Raw genomic sequence first — 22148 nt, 5'->3', positions numbered from 1 at the left:
TCGCCAACCCACACTCTTCCACCAGCGAGACCGGCACCACAAGCAATGACCGGCCCCACGGCTGGCTAGCAAGGTGTGGGCCCCGCCTCCAGGCAGAGTCACGATCCCCTCCCCACGGGGTGTGGCACTGATCCCGGGACAAGATCCTTACCGTAGGAGAGAATTCACACTGGACCTTGGGGATGAGGGCGGCCAGAACTGCTCCCTATACTCTTCCTTCACCTCGCCACACCGGGGAGGAGAGAAATTCATCCCTTCGAAGCCCACATCAAACTTCACTGCGTCCTGTGGGGGGAGATTATATCTGTGGGCACGCGGAGACCATGTGTCTTCCTTTTCCAAACTGGCATGAGTAAAGCTAAGGGGCCCGGTCCCTGGTGCTTACCATGTGTGGCTGGGGCATGATGACCGCAAGACAGGGCTGCCTGTGTTCCCACCACTATGACTCTGTGCGTGCAGCGTACTAATTTCATCATCCGTCTCAGACGTGTCTGACCTTGCTCAACGCTGAGCTAAATGTGCCGCCCTAACGTCAAGGAGACAGAAGCCCATGATGGCTCCTCACGTCGTCAATGCCTCACACTCTTTGTGCCAAGTCATTCTTGGCACTTGCTAGGAATTTCTTCATTACTTAAAGAAGTCACGGAAATCGCTCCAAACCCTCCCACGACGATCTGACCAGAATTCGGTCATTGCCTCAGGAGGCCAGGGTTTTCCTCCTTCCACGTCAGTCAGCCCATACAGACGACAAAGCCATACCGCCTGGGTTCACCACTGAGCTCCCGCCAGGGCATTCGGTGACACCAAAATTGCAAAGAACCGGGAAACTCAGGCACCCCGGGGAAAAATGAAAATACAAATACAAAGAAAAGAGGCTTCCTGGGAGACGTGGCTCGACCAGTTAGGTGTACCAGTTCATATGAGAAAGTCCAGAGACCACGTCTCTGCTAAGAAGAATCACGTTCCCTTCTGTGATCGGGGAGCCCCGGACAGAACTTCTCCGAAATCTCCCCTCTGCACGCACTCTCAGCACTCTGCCCTCGACATCTCTCCGGATATCGTTCTCCTATCCCTTGATACACGGTGCGAACTCACTGAGGGTATGGGACTGTGGACCTAACGTCGACGTTACCATCCAAGAATTTGAAACGCGATCATCTGTGGTGTGAAGAGGTTGGATGCAGGATGTATTGGAATCGGGCATTCCAAGGTACAATCGCACTTTTAATATGAGCCGCAGGGGTTCCAGGATCCCCTGAGGACACGGACGCCTACGGGAGCTCGAGCGCCTAAGGGAAAATCGCCTGGCTGCCCATCACCTCGGCACAGAACCACCACCCGCGTGTCGGCTGGTCGTCGTCTGATCACGGAGCGCGCCCCCAACGATGGATACGCTGTGGGCCTGTATGGTAGAGCCTGTGGTTTAGGCGTAAGGGACCACAGTGCAGAGGCAGAACGTGATCGGTACAGGTGAAAGCATCAATGCATCCACGAATGTTCCATGGATCCATCGAATCATCCATCCAGCGAGTGAATCTACCGATGGATGGACTGAAGGATTTTCACGTGTTTGCAAATGTTTTCTGATCCATGGTTGCCTGAAGAGCCCAGGCCTACCCCTATGGAGAAGGATAGCTCAGTGGAAGTGAATTCCTTTGCTCTGTTCCCAGGAAAAACAAACTAATAAAGAAAAAAAACGGGTGCCCCCCGAGCGACCCGGTTGACAGCGCCTGTGAAGAATCTACCGGGAACGGTTCCGTGTCAAAAAACAAAAAAAAACATTGACAGGCGCAAACTCACAACACCTTGAGATTGTGAGCACGTCAGTGTCCTCAAAAAAGCCATCCTCACTGGGGAGATTCTTCCAGCCCCGACAAACATGTGAATGGACCCAGTGCAGGCGCGGCCACAGCCCCTGTAACAGAATTAGCATAGCCCACAAAACTGAATCCACTGAAAACTGGATGTAAGTTACCTGGGGAGTGTTTTCCGTTGGTCCCGCCCACAGAAGGGAGCCAGTGCAGGTGTCCAGGCCAGCACTTCCTCAGTCCGCCGGTCAACGTCCCCGGAATGATATCTCACCCAATCTGCAGAGTACAGGGGCAACAAAATTCCCCAAATGGAACATCTCCTTGCAAGCACTTATAGGATTTCACGTTCCACGCCTGTCTGGCCACATACATGCAAGACCAGAACCCTCGTGCTCACATCGCTGCTGAGCATGTCATACATTGACATTGTCCTCAAAGCCATGACCCAAAGGCTCCCTAGCACCTCCACTGCAACACCATTCCTCATCACTTCACAGACCGTGGAAACCCGCTGAGGACCCAGGAGGGTGGCCGATTCCATCCAGCTTAAAAGTCCAGCATTTCAAAGATATAGTCCCGCCGCTTTCACAAAGGACGGACACGGCAGGGCCTGGAATGGGGGACCGCCATGGACTCAAAAGGCCCTGCCCGGTTCACGGGAAAACCCACAAGGGCCGAGGCTGCCGTACCGCGGGAACGGACGGCCAGTCCAATGGGTAACGAAAGAGACCGCTAAGGTTCCCTACTGGGTGTCTGTTTTTCAACTCCCAGGCAGTGCTTTCACGTAACAACAGTGAACAGAAAAATAAAATGGCGGCCCAGCCCTGCAAGCGGCTCATACCTTTGCCCTCCGGACAGAACAGAGATGGCCCATCAGCTGCTCTGGCCGGCTCAGCCAACCAGAGGGGAGAGGGGCCCAGGGGGAGGCCTAGTGGCTTCACAGGGGTATCTCTAACGGCCATTTAGTTCCCCAGGGTCTGGTGAGGACGGGGTAAGGAAGCCACCGGCCACGCCCTCAGAGGGTTTCCACGGTACCCCGCCAGCCACCAACAGGGTGTGCTCACACGGTCGCCCAACTCCACTGCTTCCACGGTACTTCAGCCTTTCACATTTCCAGACGTCACAGGCCTTTCCTCACCCCAAGCTCTACTAACTCAGCTCCCTTCACCTACTGGCGTGGCGATCCCCGTGCTGGACCTCAGCTCGAGTCCTCACTCATTTTGTTCAGATTTCAAAAGTTTCCATTTTTTTTAGACATCATCGATCCAGGCACGCGTACGAAAGGGACCTTGAGCCCCAGATCCGGGACAGACACTGAGCACTGGGCTCTCCTGTCACCCTGGGGCTCGCCAACCCACACTCTTCCACCAGCGAGACCGGCACCACAAGCAATGACCGGCCCCACGGCTGGCTAGCAAGGTGTGGGCCCCGCCTCCAGGCAGAGTCACGATCCCCTCCCCACGGGGTGTGGCACTGATCCCGGGACAAGATCCTTACCGTAGGAGAGAATTCACACTGGACCTTGGGGATGAGGGCGGCCAGAACTGCTCCCTATACTCTTCCTTCACCTCGCCACACCGGGGAGGAGAGAAATTCATCCCTTCGAAGCCCACATCAAACTTCACTGCGTCCTGTGGGGGGAGATTATATCTGTGGGCACGCGGAGACCATGTGTCTTCCTTTTCCAAACTGGCATGAGTAAAGCTAAGGGGCCCGGTCCCTGGTGCTTACCATGTGTGGCTGGGGCATGATGACCGCAAGACAGGGCTGCCTGTGTTCCCACCACTATGACTCTGTGCGTGCAGCGTACTAATTTCATCATCCGTCTCAGACATGTCTGACCTTGCTCAACGCTGAGCTAAATGTGCCGCCCTAACGTCAAGGAGACAGAAGCCCATGATGGCTCCTCACGTCGTCAATGCCTCACACTCTTTGTGCCAAGTCATTCTTGGCACTTGCTAGGAATTTCTTCATTACTTAAAGAAGTCACGGAAATCGCTCCAAACCCTCCCACGACGATCTGACCAGAATTCGGTCATTGCCTCAGGAGGCCAGGGTTTTCCTCCTTCCACGTCAGTCAGCCCATACAGACGACAAAGCCATACCGCCTGGGTTCACCACTGAGCTCCCGCCAGGGCATTCGGTGACACCAAAATTGCAAAGAACCGGGAAACTCAGGCACCCCGGGGAAAAATGAAAATACAAATACAAAGAAAAGAGGCTTCCTGGGAGACGTGGCTCGACCAGTTAGGTGTACCAGTTCATATGAGAAAGTCCAGAGACCACGTCTCTGCTAAGAAGAATCACGTTCCCTTCTGTGATCGGGGAGCCCCGGACAGAACTTCTCCGAAATCTCCCCTCTGCACGCACTCTCAGCACTCTGCCCTCGACATCTCTCCGGATATCGTTCTCCTATCCCTTGATACACGGTGCGAACTCACTGAGGGTATGGGACTGTGGACCTAACGTCGACGTTACCATCCAAGAATTTGAAACGCGATCATCTGTGGTGTGAAGAGGTTGGATGCAGGATGTATTGGAATCGGGCATTCCAAGGTACAATCGCACTTTTAATATGAGCCGCAGGGGTTCCAGGATCCCCTGAGGACACGGACGCCTACGGGAGCTCGAGCGCCTAAGGGAAAATCGCCTGGCTGCCCATCACCTCGGCACAGAACCACCACCCGCGTGTCCGCTGGTCGTCGTCTGATCACGGAGCGCGCCCCCAACGATGGATACGCTGTGGGCCTGTATGGTAGAGCCTGTGGTTTAGGCGTAAGGGACCACAGTGCAGAGGCAGAACGTGATCGGTACAGGTGAAAGCATCAATGCATCCACGAATGTTCCATGGATCCATCGAATCATCCATCCAGTGAGTGAATCTACCGATGGATGGACTGAAGGATTTTCACGTGTTTGCAAATGTTTTCTGATCCATGGTTGCCTGAAGAGCCCAGGCCTACCCCTATGGAGAAGGATAGCTCAGTGGAAGTGAATTCCTTTGCTCTGTTCCCAGGAAAAACAAACTAATAAAGAAAAAAAACGGGTGCCCCCCGAGCGACCCGGTTGACAGCGCCTGTGAAGAATCTACCGGGAACGGTTCCGTGTCAAAAAACAAAAAAAAAACATTGACAGGCGCAAACTCACAACACCTTGAGATTGTGAGCACGTCAGTATCCTCAAAAAAGCCATCCTCACTGGGGAGATTCTTCCAGCCCCGACAAACATGTGAATGGACCCAGTGCAGGCGCGGCCACAGCCCCTGTAACAGAATTAGCATAGCCCACAAAACTGAATCCACTGAAAACTGGATGTAAGTTACCTGGGGAGTGTTTTCCGTTGGTCCCGCCCACAGAAGGGAGCCAGTGCAGGTGTCCAGGCCAGCACTTCCTCAGTCCGCCGGTCAACGTCCCCGGAATGATATCTCACCCAATCTGCAGAGTACAGGGGCAACAAAATTCCCCAAATGGAACATCTCCTTGCAAGCACTTATAGGATTTCACGTTCCACGCCTGTCTGGCCACATACATGCAAGACCAGAACCCTCGTGCTCACATCGCTGCTGAGCTTGTCATACATTGACATTGTCCTCAAAGCCATGACCCAAAGGCTCCCTAGCACCTCCACTGCAACACCATTCGTCATCACTTCACAGACCGTGGAAACCCACTGAGGACCCAGAAGGGTGGCCGATTGCATCCAGCTTAAAATCCACCATTTCAAAGATATGATCCGTCCGCTTTCATAAATTAGGGACACGGCAGGCCCTGGAATGTGGGACCGCCATGGACTCAAAAGGCCCTTCTCCAATGATGGGAAAACCCACAAGGCCGAATGCTGCAATACTTTGCGAACGGCGGCCATTCCAATGGGTAACAAAACAGACCGCTAAGGTTCAATATTTGGTGTCTCTTTCTCAACTACCAGGCAGTGCTGTTCTGGCAGCCTATCACTTTGGCACACAACCACCAGCTGCCAACATACACGTGTTCCCAGTCTCCAGGGTCTTTCCTGGTATCCAAAAAGAGCAACCATGTCCCCTGCAGCCACTGGGGTTGTTTAAATGACACCGTCATCTTCCTGGTGCAGAAGAAACAGGGGTGTTTTTCAGAAGGGGCCACGTATCCAGATGCCGAGGGAAATGGCATTTGTCTCTGCTACTCAGCTATGTCTGCTGTGTGTCTAGGCTTCCCTGCCTTCATTGCTTCACAGAATCATAATCAATCATTACCCTCACACAGGTATGAGGCATGTAATACCTTATGGGGAATCATCCCACAACTAGGCACCACCGCTGCGAAGAATGCTCCCAACTCCCTTGCTTCGGTGCCCGCAATGCCATTCCAAAAGGCCCTGGCTGACTCTGCAGCTGACCAGGAAGCCTCTGACCTCCACTGGCTTTGGGACAAGACCGAGACTCCTGGCCCAACGGCCATGTTCGCATTGCTCTACATATGCCACCGGCACGCTGGCCTGGGGACTGTCCCCTGGGACCAGCACCTGCCCCAGAGCCAGCTGCCCCACCGTGATGCCCGCGTGCCGCCATCTACTGCGGCGCCTGCTGCATACGGTACGAGAAGCCACAAACGCCCAACTGCCACGCCCGAACACGACACCCAATGCCTCCTGTTCCTCACCTCACCCCTTACAAGCACGCCCTTCTCTCACCAGAGGGAGTCTAGCAAAGTCTCAGACACTTTTCAGTGGGGACAGTCTCCCGGGGAAACCCTTTCTGCAGAGCAGGGACACTCGTGCTCTTGCGCCACAAAGCCTTGTCACCACAGGGTTCCCTCTGAGCCTCTGTTTTGGGAAGAGAGGACAGGAGGATCACGCGTCTGTCTACCTGCCCCTGTCAGCTTCCCCGTGGGATGCTTTCCTCACCTCAGGGACCCCGAAGGGAGACACAAACACAGAGGGTTGCCTGTGTCTAATGCCCGGATTCCGAGAAGACCGCCCATCTCCGCCGGACTTGCCCTCCAATCCTGCCGGGACACAACCCAACGACTGCCCCATGTGGGTGTTGCCCCGCTGCACAATTTCACCAGAAAGAACCCAAGGAAGAACGTAAAAACCACGAGGACAACAAGGGCACACTGGGCGATTTAAGCAGAGACACCTGCTCGGGCCACAGTTCCCCAAGGCAGTCACACAGAAGGGTTTGTGTGCTGCCATCCTCCTAAACACCCCACCTGCTTCCAAGTTGAAAGAGGCAGGATGGCGAGCCTGGGGACATCAGCCGCTCCCGAGAACCACTTACCCTCAATGGCTAACGGGATCAGGGACCATGGGCCCCGGCCTGCAAAACACACCACCCTAACTTCAGGGTACGTGTGTGCCAGAAATCTGCTGAAATGACCCCTGGAGTCAACTGTCCCATCCCAGTCCTGGATCACAGCCTGCCAGGAAAGCACAGCCATCGGCTAAAATGAACAAGCAGGGGGACACAGCGTCCCAATGCCCTCCCTGCAACTGGAGGCCACCATGGCACGTCCCACCAAAGCCAAACAAACCCTCCAGGGGATTCACAAAGGTTACTCAACAATTTCCATGGGTGGGGGAGGGGGGGCACGTCGACGCACCCACAGATCTCTTCCTTTTCATTCTGCAGGGAGACACGCCCAGGCCTGGAAACCTGATGATCCCCACGCCCATAAGAGCAATCTGCAGACACTCACCCCAGGCACCTCAGCGGAAAGAAAACCAGTGTGCTCTCCCTGCTCCTGACTGCTGGCCCCTCATTCTGCCCAATCACCCCAGGGACTCAATCACCTCGGCCAACGAGAAAAATGACCCAGGCATGGGGCAAGGCGTGGCATCCTGCACTATTCCCAACCAGAAGAACTTCTCTTCAGCGGGGGGACGAGGGTCCTAGGTGGCACGACCTCAAGGACCGAGCTTGGGCCTCACAGGCAGGCTAAGACTAACACTCGTGGAGCCCTGACAGTCCGAGGCGTGCCGTCCTGCCCTGGCCAACTGCAGTCAATCCACAGAGCCATCCTCTCGCCTGACAACTGCAAACTAACTGCCCAGGAAATCCTCTTTGCTCAACCAGGACCAGGTCCCAAGCCCAGACTAACCCAGCGGTGTCAGCCCCAGGAACAAACGGAAGCCGTCCCTCTCTCACCATTCCATGTGGCAGCAACGTGCTGGACCTCAGTTCGATGACGATGACGGTATAGAGTTTTCACTCATTTTGTTCAGCTTTCCAAGGAATGCATATGTGGAAGTCATCATCGATCCATGCACAGTTTCCGCCCCTGCGCTTTAGGGATATCTGCGTGCTGCGGGACACAGTTGCTCACCTGGTCGACAGCACTCGAGGGACCCCGTGCCTCACAGGTCCGGGAGCTCTTCACGTGTCTAGGAACGCCACTGTACACCACTGTACGGAGCTCTTCCCTAGAGACCGCTGCCGTTCGTTCCATGGAAACACAATCTGGGGAAGTACAGAAGGAACACGGGTCCACTTTAGAACAGCAGACAGGGACACAGGGCCAAAGGTCAATGTGATTCACGTTCCTGACCCATGCCCCGCAGCTGAGTTGCCTGGGCTTCCCCTTTTGTGTGGACGCATGCCCGGCAGCGCCTGGGCCTGTAGCTCCCTGTCACATACGAAGGATGTTCCTACGTGCCCATCTCCAAGGTTTTCCCGAAGGACGAATTCCACACCCAGCTCCCTACCGACTCACACCCGTTAGTCAAGGGCCCTCGCTTGGCCCTCACACAAGACAAACAACACTGGCATAGTTCCAGGGGGACCGTTTCAGAGGGAAGCTCTTCCTTTCTGGGCAAAGAGCAGTTTCCTCCGGGCCGTGAGGCCTTTGGGACCGCGCTGCCCTTCAAAGTCCTAGCCTTAGGAGAAACGTCGCATCACGAGTCTACATCAACCTCGGAGCCTGCCTCCCAGGGCAAACTCCAGAACCCACAGGAAAGCCAGACGGGCACGATACTACTGGGCCACTAACATGCGGAGGCCCACAGCATCGAACACCTTCAGGACGTTGCCTCTCTAAACGGCCTCCGGATCAAGAAAGATCCCTCCACGGCCTGTGGGCGCCACCTCCATCCGACAAAACGCGGCCACTGATTCAGAGGAAGTAGCACAGCAGCAAAGACGGGAAAATGACCTAACAACTGGAAAAAAGGACGTATTGCCTCGGAGGGCCTCAGCGGCTCTCCACCTGCACGCACCTGTCACGTGGACGTCAGGCTCGGCATGCTCTCCCCAACCCCAGCTGCGCTGAGGGGACTGTGGAGTGTGCAGGCAAAACGCTCACCCGGAACGCCCAAGGGAAATCTTCCCTTTCACTAACGACGGGAAAGGGGAGCAAGGAACCCCTGCCTGCCCTATACACAACTTTGCCTGAAAGGAATTCCGGGCCAACACGAGCCCCGGGTGCCACATGGACAGGACACACACCCACACACACACAAAAAATACCCAGTCAGGCTCTGGAGGGGACACCTTCAAGAGACCAACGCCATCTGCACACCTGCCCTCACAAGACACACGGCACGGCATCCCACTCCCACCATTCTGGGGCCGGTGTGGCATTTGCCACTCCGTGGACACCATTCCACGCCCAAAGCAGACTCACAAAACTCACACACTCCCCACGAAGGGGTCACAGATTTCCCCCGTGGCACTCTACCCCTTCCATCTGCTGGGAGCCATCGCTGGCCCCGGAACCACTTTGACCCCTCTGGATGTATGGGCTCAACACGCAGACCTTCTCAGGGCTCCTCACAGAAGCAGAAACCGGAGGCCCCACCATCCCCCAACGCTGCCTGGCGAGGATGCCGCCCAACCCCTGCACACACTCCGAGATCCTCGGCCTAAGCTGGCGCTCTCTTCCCGAACACAAGGACACGTCTTCCACTGGGGGATGGGGCGATTAAACGGCATCACCTCGAGGAACTCCCTTTATGCTTACAGGCAGGCTACTGGCTACATCTAACCATGCCAGCTGCACACTCACGTGCCAGAGCTGACTGGCGGTGTGCAACTCCACCCCGGCTGGCCACGGTCATTCCCACAAGCCGTCCGCTCGCCTCGGAACCGCCAACTGCTCTGAGGATACCCCGCCCGCAATGAAGACCACATTCTAAACTCGGACGGACCCCCCGGTGCCACACACGTGGACAAACGGCAGCAGGTCATCCCTCTCTCTCTATTCCCTGTCGGAGCAGCCTGCTGGACCTCAGTTCGATGAGGACGACGGTGTAGAGTTTTCACTCATTGTGTTCAGCTTTCCAAGGAATGCGTATTTGGGAGTCATCATCGATCCACGCACATCCTGTGGCCCTGCAACTTAGGAAAGTCAGTGTGTTTGCGGACAGAGATGCTTACCTTCGTGTCGGGTAGTGCAGTTTCCCACGACACACGTGTCCACGGGCTCCGCGGTCTTTCCGGGGATCTCAAAACAGCAACCACGTCCCACGCGGCCACTGGGGTTGTTTCCATGACAGCGCCACCTGCCCGGTGCAGAAGAAACACGGGCGTTCTTCACAAGGGGCCCGGGTAGCCAGATCCCAAGGGAAATGGCATTTGCCTCCGCTACTCAGCTATCTCTGGCGTGTGTCTAGGCTTCCTCGGCTTCACCGCTTCAGAGAATCATAATCCTAAGCATGACCCTCACACAGGTATGAGGCATGTAATAGCATATGGGGAATCATCCCACTACCGGGCACCGCCGCTGCGAAGAATGCTCCCAACTCCCTTGCTTCGGTGCCCGCAATGCCGTTCCAAAAGGCCCTGGCTGACTCTGCAGCTGACCAGGAAGCCTCTGACCTCCACTGGCTTTGGGACAAGACCGAGACTCCTGGCCCAACGGCCGCGGCCTGGGCCGGGAGTCCACACAACCATTCCCTGTACCGCATGGTCGCATTGCTCTACATATGCCACCGGCACGCTGGCCTGGGGACTGTCCCCTGGGACCAGCACCTGCCCCAGAGCCAGCTGCCCCACCGTGATGCCCGCGTGCCGCCATCTACTGCGGCGCCTGCTGCATACGGTACGAGAAGCCACAAACGCCCAACTGCCACGCCCGAACACGACACCCAACGCCTCCTGTTCCTCACCTCACCCCTTACAAGCACGCCCTTCTCTCACCAGAGGGAGTCTAGCAAAGTCTCAGACACTTTTCAGTGGGGACAGTCTCCCGGGGAAACCCTTTCTGCAGAGCAGGGACACTCGTGCTCTTGCGCCACAAAGCCTTGTCACCACAGGGTTCCCTCTGAGCCTCTGTTTTGGGAAGAGAGGACAGGAGGATCACGCGTCTGTCTACCTGCCCCTGTCAGCTTCCCCGTGGGATGCTTTCCTCACCTCAGGGACCCCGAAGGGAGACACAAACACAGAGGGTTGCCTGTGTCTAATGCCCGGATTCCGAGAAGACCGCCCATCTCCGCCGGACTTGCCCTCCAATCCTGCCGGGACACAACCCAACGACTGCCCCACGTGGGTGTTGCCCCGCTGCACAATTTCACCAGAAAGAACCCAAGGAAGAACGTAAAAACCACGAGGACAACAAGGGCACACTGGGCGATTTAAGCAGAGACACCTGCTCGGGCCACAGTTCCCCAAGGCAGTCACACAGAAGGGTTTGTGTGCTGCCATCCTCCTAAACACCCCACCTGCTTCCAAGTTGAAAGAGGCAGGATGGCGAGCCTGGGGACATCAGCCGCTCCCGAGAACCACTTACCCTCAATGGCTAACGGGATCAGGGACCATGGGCCCCGGCCTGCAAAACACACCACCCTAACTTCAGGGTACGTGTGTGCCAGAAATCTGCTGAAATGACCCCTGGAGTCAACTGTCCCATCCCAGTCCTGGATCACAGCCTGCCAGGAAAGCACAGCCATCGGCTAAAATGAACAAGCAGGGGGACACAGCGTCCCAATGCCCTCCCTGCAACCGGAGGCCACCATGGCACGTCCCACCAAAGCCAAACAAACCCTCCAGGGGATTCACAAAGGTTACTCAACAATTTCCATGGGTGGGGGAGGGGGGGCACGTCGACGCACCCACAGATCTCTTCCTTTTCATTCTGCAGGGAGACACGCCCAGGCCTGGAAACCTGATGATCCCCACGCCCATAAGAGCAATCTGCAGACACTCACCCCAGGCACCTCAGCGGAAAGAAAACCAGTGTGCTCTCCCTGCTCCTGACTGCTGGCCCCTCATTCTGCCCAATCACCCCAGGGACTCAATCACCTCGGCCAACGAGAAAAATGACCCAGGCATGGGGCAAGGCGTGGCATCCTGCACTATTCCCAACCAGAAGAACTTCTCTTCAGCGGGGGGACGAGGGTCCTAGGTGGCACGACCTCAAGGACCGAGCTTGGGCCTCACAGGCAGGCTAAGACTAACACTCGTGGAGCCCTGACAGTCCGAGGCGTGCCGTCCTGCCCTGGCCAACTGCAGTCAATCCACAGAGCCATCCTCTCGCCTGACAACTGCAAACTAACTGCCCAGGAAATCCTCTTTGCTCAACCAGGACCAGGTCCCAAGCCCAGACTAACCCAGCGGTGTCAGCCCCAGGAACAAACGGAAGCCGTCCCTCTCTCACCATTCCATGTGGCAGCAACGTGCTGGACCTCAGTTCGATGACGATGACGGTATAGAGTTTTCACTCATTTTGTTCAGCTTTCCAAGGAATGCATATGTGGAAGTCATCATCGATCCATGCACAGTTTCCGCCCCTGCGCTTTAGGGATATCTGCGTGCTGCGGGACACAGTTGCTCACCTGGTCGACAGCACTCGAGGGACCCCGTGCCTCACAGGTCCGGGAGCTCTTCACGTGTCTAGGGACGCCACTGTACGGAGCTCTTCCCTAGAGACCGCTGCCGTTCGTTCCATGGAAACACAATCTGGGGAAGTACAGAAGGAACACGGGTCCACTTTAGAACAGCAGACAGGGACACAGGGCCAAAGGTCAATGTGATTCACGTTCCTGACCCATGCCCCGCAGCTGAGTTGCCTGGGCTTCCCCTTTTGTGTGGACGCATGCCCGGCAGCGCCTGGGCCTGTAGCTCCCTGTCACATACGAAGGATGTTCCTACGTGCCCATCTCCAAGGTTTTCCCGAAGGACGAATTCCACACCCAGCTCCCTACCGACTCACACCCGTTAGTCAAGGGCCCTCGCTTGGCCCTCACACAAGACAAACAACACTGGCATAGTTCCAGGGGGACCGTTTCAGAGGGAAGCTCTTCCTTTCTGGGCAAAGAGCAGTTTCCTCCGGGCCGTGAGGCCTTTGGGACCGCGCTGCCCTTCAAAGTCCTAGCCTTAGGAGAAACGTCGCATCACGAGTCTACATCAACCTCGGAGCCTGCCTCCCAGGGCAAACTCCAGAACCCACAGGAAAGCCAGACGGGCACGATACTACTGGGCCACTAACATGCGGAGGCCCACAGCATCGAACACCTTCAGGACGTTGCCTCTCTAAACGGCCTCCGGATCAAGAAAGATCCCTCCACGGCCTGTGGGCGCCACCTCCATCCGACAAAACGCGGCCACTGATTCAGAGGAAGTAGCACAGCAGCAAAGACGGGAAAATGACCTAACAACTGGAAAAAAGGACGTATTGCCTCGGAGGGCCTGAGCGGCTCTCCACCTGCACGCACCTGTCACGTGGACGTCAGGCTCGGCATGCTCTCCCCAACCCCAGCTGCGCTGAGGGGACTGTGGAGTGTGCAGGCAAAACGCTCACCCGGAACGCCCAAGGGAAATCTTCCCTTTCACTAACGACGGGAAAGGGGAGCAAGGAACCCCTGCCTGCCCTATACACAACTTTGCCTGAAAGGAATTCCGGGCCAACACGAGCCCCGGGTGCCACATGGACAGGACACACACCCACACACACACAAAAAATACCCAGTCAGGCTCTGGAGGGGACACCTTCAAGAGACCAACGCCATCTGCACACCTGCCCTCACAAGACACACGGCACGGCATCCCACTCCCACCATTCTGGGGCCGGTGTGGCATTTGCCACTCCGTGGACACCATTCCACGCCCAAAGCAGACTCACAAAACTCACACACTCCCCACGAAGGGGTCACAGATTTCCCCCGTGGCACTCTACCCCTTCCATCTGCTGGGAGCCATCGCTGGCCCCGGAACCACTTTGACCCCTCTGGATGTATGGGCTCAACACGCAGACCTTCTCAGGGCTCCTCACAGAAGCAGAAACCGGAGGCCCCACCATCCCCCAACGCTGCCTGGCGAGGATGCCGCCCAACCCCTGCACACACTCCGAGATCCTCGGCCTAAGCTGGCGCTCTCTTCCCGAACACAAGGACACGTCTTCCACTGGGGGATGGGGCGATTAAACGGCATCACCTCGAGGAACTCCCTTTATGCTTACAGGCAGGCTACTGGCTACATCTAACCATGCCAGCTGCACACTCACGTGCCAGAGCTGACTGGCGGTGTGCAACTCCACCCCGGCTGGCCACGGTCATTCCCACAAGCCGTCCGCTCGCCTCGGAACCGCCAACTGCTCTGAGGATACCCCGCCCGCAATGAAGACCACATTCTAAACTCGGACGGACCCCCCGGTGCCACACACGTGGACAAACGGCAGCAGGTCATCCCTCTCTCTCTATTCCCTGTCGGAGCAGCCTGCTGGACCTCAGTTCGATGAGGACGACGGTGTAGAGTTTTCACTCATTGTGTTCAGCTTTCCAAGGAATGCGTATTTGGGAGTCATCATCGATCCACGCACATCCTGTGGCCCTGCAACTTAGGAAAGTCAGTGTGTTTGCGGACAGAGATGCTTACCTTCGTGTCGGGTAGTGCAGTTTCCCACGACACACGTGTCCACGGGCTCCGCGGTCTTTCCGGGGATCTCAAAACAGCAACCACGTCCCACGCGGCCACTGGGGTTGTTTCCATGACAGCGCCACCTGCCCGGTGCAGAAGAAACACGGGCGTTCTTCACAAGGGGCCCGGGTAGCCAGATCCCAAGGGAAATGGCATTTGCCTCCGCTACTCAGCTATCTCTGGCGTGTGTCTAGGCTTCCTCGGCTTCACCGCTTCAGAGAATCATAATCCTAAGCATGACCCTCACACAGGTATGAGGCATGTAATAGCATATGGGGAATCATCCCACTACCGGGCACCGCCGCTGCGAAGAATGCTCCCAACTCCCTTGCTTCGGTGCCCGCAATGCCATTCCAAAAGGCCCTGGCTGACTCTGCAGCTGACCAGGAAGCCTCTGACCTCCACTGGCTTTGGGACAAGACCGAGACTCCTGGCCCAACGGCCGCGGCCTGGGCCGGGAGTCCACACAACCATTCCCTGTACCGCATGGTCGCATTGCTCTACATATGCCACCGGCACGCTGGCCTGGGGACTGTCCCCTGGGACCAGCACCTGCCCCAGAGCCAGCTGCCCCACCGTGATGCCCGCGTGCCGCCATCTACTGCGGCGCCTGCTGCATACGGTACGAGAAGCCACAAACGCCCAACTGCCACGCCCGAACACGACACCCAACGCCTCCTGTTCCTCACCTCACCCCTTACAAGCACGCCCTTCTCTCACCAGAGGGAGTCTAGCAAAGTCTCAGACACTTTTCAGTGGGGACAGTCTCCCGGGGAAACCCTTTCTGCAGAGCAGGGACACTCGTGCTCTTGCGCCACAAAGCCTTGTCACCACAGGGTTCCCTCTGAGCCTCTGTTTTGGGAAGAGAGGACAGGAGGATCACGCGTCTGTCTACCTGCCCCTGTCAGCTTCCCCGTGGGATGCTTTCCTCACCTCAGGGACCCCGAAGGGAGACACAAACACAGAGGGTTGCCTGTGTCTAATGCCCGGATTCCGAGAAGACCGCCCATCTCCGCCGGACTTGCCCTCCAATCCTGCCGGGACACAACCCAACGACTGCCCCACGTGGGTGTTGCCCCGCTGCACAATTTCACCAGAAAGAACCCAAGGAAGAACGTAAAAACCACGAGGACAACAAGGGCACACTGGGCGATTTAAGCAGAGACACCTGCTCGGGCCACAGTTCCCCAAGGCAGTCACACAGAAGGGTTTGTGTGCTGCCATCCTCCTAAACACCCCACCTGCTTCCAAGTTGAAAGAGGCAGGATGGCGAGCCTGGGGACATCAGCCGCTCCCGAGAACCACTTACCCTCAATGGCTAACGGGATCAGGGACCATGGGCCCCGGCCTGCAAAACACACCACCCTAACTTCAGGGTACGTGTGTGCCAGAAATCTGCTGAAATGACCCCTGGAGTCAACTGTCCCATCCCAGTCCTGGATCACAGCCTGCCAGGAAAGCACAGCCATCGGCTAAAATGAACAAGCAGGGGGACACAGCGTCCCAATGCCCTCCCTGCAACCGGAGGCCACCATGGCACGTCCCACCAAAGCCAAACAAACCCTCCAGGGGATTCACAAAGGTTACTCAACAATTTCCATGGGTGGGGGAGGGGGGGCACGTCGACGCACCCACAGATCTCTTCCTTTTCATTCTGCAGGGAGACACGCCCAGGCCTGGAAACCTGATGATCCCCACGCCCATAAGAGCAATCTGCAGACACTCACCCCAGGCACCTCAGCGGAAAGAAAACCAGTGTGCTCTCCCTGCTCCTGACTGCTGGCCCCTCATTCTGCCCAATCACCCCAGGGACTCAATCACCTCGGCCAACGAGAAAAATGACCCAGGCATGGGGCAAGGCGTGGCATCCTGCACTATTCCCAACCAGAAGAACTTCTCTTCAGCGGGGGGACGAGGGTCCTAGGTGGCACGACCTCAAGGACCGAGCTTGGGCCTCACAGGCAGGCTAAGACTAACACTCGTGGAGCCCTGACAGTCCGAGGCGTGCCGTCCTGCCCTGGCCAACTGCAGTCAATCCACAGAGCCATCCTCTCGCCTGACAACTGCAAACTAACTGCCCAGGAAATCCTCTTTGCTCAACCAGGACCAGGTCCCAAGCCCAGACTAACCCAGCGGTGTCAGCCCCAGGAACAAACGGAAGCCGTCCCTCTCTCACCATTCCATGTGGCAGCAACGTGCTGGACCTCAGTTCGATGACGATGACGGTATAGAGTTTTCACTCATTTTGTTCAGCTTTCCAAGGAATGCATATGTGGAAGTCATCATCGATCCATGCACAGTTTCCGCCCCTGCGCTTTAGGGATATCTGCGTGCTGCGGGACACAGTTGCTCACCTGGTCGACAGCACTCGAGGGACCCCGTGCCTCACAGGTCCGGGAGCTCTTCACGTGTCTAGGGACGCCACTGTACGGAGCTCTTCCCTAGAGACCGCTGCCGTTCGTTCCATGGAAACACAATCTGGGGAAGTACAGAAGGAACACGGGTCCACTTTAGAACAGCAGACAGGGACACAGGGCCAAAGGTCAATGTGATTCACGTTCCTGACCCATGCCCCGCAGCTGAGTTGCCTGGGCTTCCCCTTTTGTGTGGACGCATGCCCGGCAGCGCCTGGGCCTGTAGCTCCCTGTCACATACGAAGGATGTTCCTACGTGCCCATCTCCAAGGTTTTCCCGAAGGACGAATTCCACACCCAGCTCCCTACCGACTCACACCCGTTAGTCAAGGGCCCTCGCTTGGCCCTCACACAAGACAAACAACACTGGCATAGTTCCAGGGGGACCGTTTCAGAGGGAAGCTCTTCCTTTCTGGGCAAAGAGCAGTTTCCTCCGGGCCGTGAGGCCTTTGGGACCGCGCTGCCCTTCAAAGTCCTAGCCTTAGGAGAAACGTCGCATCACGAGTCTACATCAACCTCGGAGCCTGCCTCCCAGGGCAAACTCCAGAACCCACAGGAAAGCCAGACGGGCACGATACTACTGGGCCACTAACATGCGGAGGCCCACAGCATCGAACACCTTCAGGACGTTGCCTCTCTAAACGGCCTCCGGATCAAGAAAGATCCCTCCACGGCCTGTGGGCGCCACCTCCATCCGACAAAACGCGGCCACTGATTCAGAGGAAGTAGCACAGCAGCAAAGACGGGAAAATGACCTAACAACTGGAAAAAAGGACGTATTGCCTCGGAGGGCCTGAGCGGCTCTCCACCTGCACGCACCTGTCACGTGGACGTCAGGCTCGGCATGCTCTCCCCAACCCCAGCTGCGCTGAGGGGACTGTGGAGTGTGCAGGCAAAACGCTCACCCGGAACGCCCAAGGGAAATCTTCCCTTTCACTAACGACGGGAAAGGGGAGCAAGGAACCCCTGCCTGCCCTATACACAACTTTGCCTGAAAGGAATTCCGGGCCAACACGAGCCCCGGGTGCCACATGGACAGGACACACACCCACACACACACAAAAAATACCCAGTCAGGCTCTGGAGGGGACACCTTCAAGAGACCAACGCCATCTGCACACCTGCCCTCACAAGACACACGGCACGGCATCCCACTCCCACCATTCTGGGGCCGGTGTGGCATTTGCCACTCCGTGGACACCATTCCACGCCCAAAGCAGACTCACAAAACTCACACACTCCCCACGAAGGGGTCACAGATTTCCCCCGTGGCACTCTACCCCTTCCATCTGCTGGGAGCCATCGCTGGCCCCGGAACCACTTTGACCCCTCTGGATGTATGGGCTCAACACGCAGACCTTCTCAGGGCTCCTCACAGAAGCAGAAACCGGAGGCCCCACCATCCCCCAACGCTGCCTGGCGAGGATGCCGCCCAACCCCTGCACACACTCCGAGATCCTCGGCCTAAGCTGGCGCTCTCTTCCCGAACACAAGGACACGTCTTCCACTGGGGGATGGGGCGATTAAACGGCATCACCTCGAGGAACTCCCTTTATGCTTACAGGCAGGCTACTGGCTACATCTAACCATGCCAGCTGCACACTCACGTGCCAGAGCTGACTGGCGGTGTGCAACTCCACCCCGGCTGGCCACGGTCATTCCCACAAGCCGTCCGCTCGCCTCGGAACCGCCAACTGCTCTGAGGATACCCCGCCCGCAATGAAGACCACATTCTAAACTCGGACGGACCCCCCGGTGCCACACACGTGGACAAACGGCAGCAGGTCATCCCTCTCTCTCTATTCCCTGTCGGAGCAGCCTGCTGGACCTCAGTTCGATGAGGACGACGGTGTAGAGTTTTCACTCATTGTGTTCAGCTTTCCAAGGAATGCGTATTTGGGAGTCATCATCGATCCACGCACATCCTGTGGCCCTGCAACTTAGGAAAGTCAGTGTGTTTGCGGACAGAGATGCTTACCTTCGTGTCGGGTAGTGCAGTTTCCCACGACACACGTGTCCACGGGCTCCGCGGTCTTTCCGGGGATCTCAAAACAGCAACCACGTCCCACGCGGCCACTGGGGTTGTTTCCATGACAGCGCCACCTGCCCGGTGCAGAAGAAACACGGGCGTTCTTCACAAGGGGCCCGGGTAGCCAGATCCCAAGGGAAATGGCATTTGCCTCCGCTACTCAGCTATCTCTGGCGTGTGTCTAGGCTTCCTCGGCTTCACCGCTTCAGAGAATCATAATCCTAAGCATGACCCTCACACAGGTATGAGGCATGTAATAGCATATGGGGAATCATCCCACTACCGGGCACCGCCGCTGCGAAGAATGCTCCCAACTCCCTTGCTTCGGTGCCCGCAATGCCATTCCAAAAGGCCCTGGCTGACTCTGCAGCTGACCAGGAAGCCTCTGACCTCCACTGGCTTTGGGACAAGACCGAGACTCCTGGCCCAACGGCCGCGGCCTGGGCCGGGAGTCCACACAACCATTCCCTGTACCGCATGGTCGCATTGCTCTACATATGCCACCGGCACGCTGGCCTGGGGACTGTCCCCTGGGACCAGCACCTGCCCCAGAGCCAGCTGCCCCACCGTGATGCCCGCGTGCCGCCATCTACTGCGGCGCCTGCTGCATACGGTACGAGAAGCCACAAACGCCCAACTGCCACGCCCGAACACGACACCCAACGCCTCCTGTTCCTCACCTCACCCCTTACAAGCACGCCCTTCTCTCACCAGAGGGAGTCTAGCAAAGTCTCAGACACTTTTCAGTGGGGACAGTCTCCCGGGGAAACCCTTTCTGCAGAGCAGGGACACTCGTGCTCTTGCGCCACAAAGCCTTGTCACCACAGGGTTCCCTCTGAGCCTCTGTTTTGGGAAGAGAGGACAGGAGGATCACGCGTCTGTCTACCTGCCCCTGTCAGCTTCCCCGTGGGATGCTTTCCTCACCTCAGGGACCCCGAAGGGAGACACAAACACAGAGGGTTGCCTGTGTCTAATGCCCGGATTCCGAGAAGACCGCCCATCTCCGCCGGACTTGCCCTCCAATCCTGCCGGGACACAACCCAACGACTGCCCCACGTGGGTGTTGCCCCGCTGCACAATTTCACCAGAAAGAACCCAAGGAAGAACGTAAAAACCACGAGGACAACAAGGGCACACTGGGCGATTTAAGCAGAGACACCTGCTCGGGCCACAGTTCCCCAAGGCAGTCACACAGAAGGGTTTGTGTGCTGCCATCCTCCTAAACACCCCACCTGCTTCCAAGTTGAAAGAGGCAGGATGGCGAGCCTGGGGACATCAGCCGCTCCCGAGAACCACTTACCCTCAATGGCTAACGGGATCAGGGACCATGGGCCCCGGCCTGCAAAACACACCACCCTAACTTCAGGGTACGTGTGTGCCAGAAATCTGCTGAAATGACCCCTGGAGTCAACTGTCCCATCCCAGTCCTGGATCACAGCCTGCCAGGAAAGCACAGCCATCGGCTAAAATGAACAAGCAGGGGGACACAGCGTCCCAATGCCCTCCCTGCAACCGGAGGCCACCATGGCACGTCCCACCAAAGCCAAACAAACCCTCCAGGGGATTCACAAAGGTTACTCAACAATTTCCATGGGTGGGGGAGGGGGGGCACGTCGACGCACCCACAGATCTCTTCCTTTTCATTCTGCAGGGAGACACGCCCAGGCCTGGAAACCTGATGATCCCCACGCCCATAAGAGCAATCTGCAGACACTCACCCCAGGCACCTCAGCGGAAAGAAAACCAGTGTGCTCTCCCTGCTCCTGACTGCTGGCCCCTCATTCTGCCCAATCACCCCAGGGACTCAATCACCTCGGCCAACGAGAAAAATGACCCAGGCATGGGGCAAGGCGTGGCGTCCTGCACTATTCCCAACCAGAAGAACTTCTCTTCAGCGGGGGGACGAGGGTCCTAGGTGGCACGACCTCAAGGACCGAGCTTGGGCCTCACAGGCAGGCTAAGACTAACACTCGTGGAGCCCTGACAGTCCGAGGCGTGCCGTCCTGCCCTGGCCAACTGCAGTCAATCCACAGAGCCATCCTCTCGCCTGACAACTGCAAACTAACTGCCCAGGAAATCCTCTTTGCTCAACCAGGACCAGGTCCCAAGCCCAGACTAACCCAGCGGTGTCAGCCCCAGGAACAAACGGAAGCCGTCCCTCTCTCACCATTCCATGTGGCAGCAACGTGCTGGACCTCAGTTCGATGACGATGACGGTATAGAGTTTTCACTCATTTTGTTCAGCTTTCCAAGGAATGCATATGTGGAAGTCATCATCGATCCATGCACAGTTTCCGCCCCTGCGCTTTAGGGATATCTGCGTGCTGCGGGACACAGTTGCTCACCTGGTCGACAGCACTCGAGGGACCCCGTGCCTCACAGGTCCGGGAGCTCTTCACGTGTCTAGGGACGCCACTGTACGGAGCTCTTCCCTAGAGACCGCTGCCGTTCGTTCCATGGAAACACAATCTGGGGAAGTACAGAAGGAACACGGGTCCACTTTAGAACAGCAGACAGGGACACAGGGCCAAAGGTCAATGTGATTCACGTTCCTGACCCATGCCCCGCAGCTGAGTTGCCTGGGCTTCCCCTTTTGTGTGGACGCATGCCCGGCAGCGCCTGGGCCTGTAGCTCCCTGTCACATACGAAGGATGTTCCTACGTGCCCATCTCCAAGGTTTTCCCGAAGGACGAATTCCACACCCAGCTCCCTACCGACTCACACCCGTTAGTCAAGGGCCCTCGCTTGGCCCTCACACAAGACAAACAACACTGGCATAGTTCCAGGGGGACCGTTTCAGAGGGAAGCTCTTCCTTTCTGGGCAAAGAGCAGTTTCCTCCGGGCCGTGAGGCCTTTGGGACCGCGCTGCCCTTCAAAGTCCTAGCCTTAGGAGAAACGTCGCATCACGAGTCTACATCAACCTCGGAGCCTGCCTCCCAGGGCAAACTCCAGAACCCACAGGAAAGCCAGACGGGCACGATACTACTGGGCCACTAACATGCGGAGGCCCACAGCATCGAACACCTTCAGGACGTTGCCTCTCTAAACGGCCTCCGGATCAAGAAAGA

General features: G+C 57.1%; 7 non-coding genes and 1 pseudogene across 7 annotated transcripts; all 8 read right to left on the bottom strand.

The window, feature by feature from the left end:
* Positions 1 to 3004: 3004 nt before the first annotated feature.
* On the bottom strand, positions 3005 to 3078 carry LOC138382208 (small nucleolar RNA SNORD116; annotated as a pseudogene).
* Positions 3079 to 7959: 4881 nt separating this feature from the next.
* On the bottom strand, positions 7960 to 8051 carry LOC138382157 (small nucleolar RNA SNORD116). Its single transcript, XR_011233312.1, has one exon. It is a non-coding gene; the product is annotated as a small nucleolar RNA SNORD116 (small nucleolar RNA).
* A 1956-nt stretch (positions 8052 to 10007) lies between these two features.
* LOC138382174 (small nucleolar RNA SNORD116) lies at positions 10008 to 10099 on the bottom strand. The gene has a single exon (XR_011233329.1). It is a non-coding gene; the product is annotated as a small nucleolar RNA SNORD116 (small nucleolar RNA).
* A 2304-nt stretch (positions 10100 to 12403) lies between these two features.
* Positions 12404 to 12495, bottom strand: LOC138382156 (small nucleolar RNA SNORD116). The gene has a single exon (XR_011233311.1). It is a non-coding gene; the product is annotated as a small nucleolar RNA SNORD116 (small nucleolar RNA).
* Positions 12496 to 14441: 1946 nt separating this feature from the next.
* LOC138382173 (small nucleolar RNA SNORD116) lies at positions 14442 to 14533 on the bottom strand. Its single transcript, XR_011233328.1, has one exon. It is a non-coding gene; the product is annotated as a small nucleolar RNA SNORD116 (small nucleolar RNA).
* Positions 14534 to 16837: 2304 nt separating this feature from the next.
* Positions 16838 to 16929, bottom strand: LOC138382155 (small nucleolar RNA SNORD116). Its single transcript, XR_011233310.1, has one exon. It is a non-coding gene; the product is annotated as a small nucleolar RNA SNORD116 (small nucleolar RNA).
* Positions 16930 to 18875: 1946 nt separating this feature from the next.
* On the bottom strand, positions 18876 to 18967 carry LOC138382172 (small nucleolar RNA SNORD116). Its single transcript, XR_011233327.1, has one exon. It is a non-coding gene; the product is annotated as a small nucleolar RNA SNORD116 (small nucleolar RNA).
* Positions 18968 to 21271: 2304 nt separating this feature from the next.
* On the bottom strand, positions 21272 to 21363 carry LOC138382154 (small nucleolar RNA SNORD116). The gene has a single exon (XR_011233309.1). It is a non-coding gene; the product is annotated as a small nucleolar RNA SNORD116 (small nucleolar RNA).
* Between the last annotated feature and the right edge of the window lie 785 nt (positions 21364 to 22148).

This window comes from Eulemur rufifrons, chromosome 3 (assembly GCF_041146395.1).
Source record: "Eulemur rufifrons isolate Redbay chromosome 3, OSU_ERuf_1, whole genome shotgun sequence".
Classification (NCBI taxonomy): domain Eukaryota; kingdom Metazoa; phylum Chordata; class Mammalia; order Primates; family Lemuridae; genus Eulemur; species Eulemur rufifrons.
Note: the sequence above shows the minus strand (reverse complement) of the source record. Positions and strands in the feature narration are given on the sequence as shown.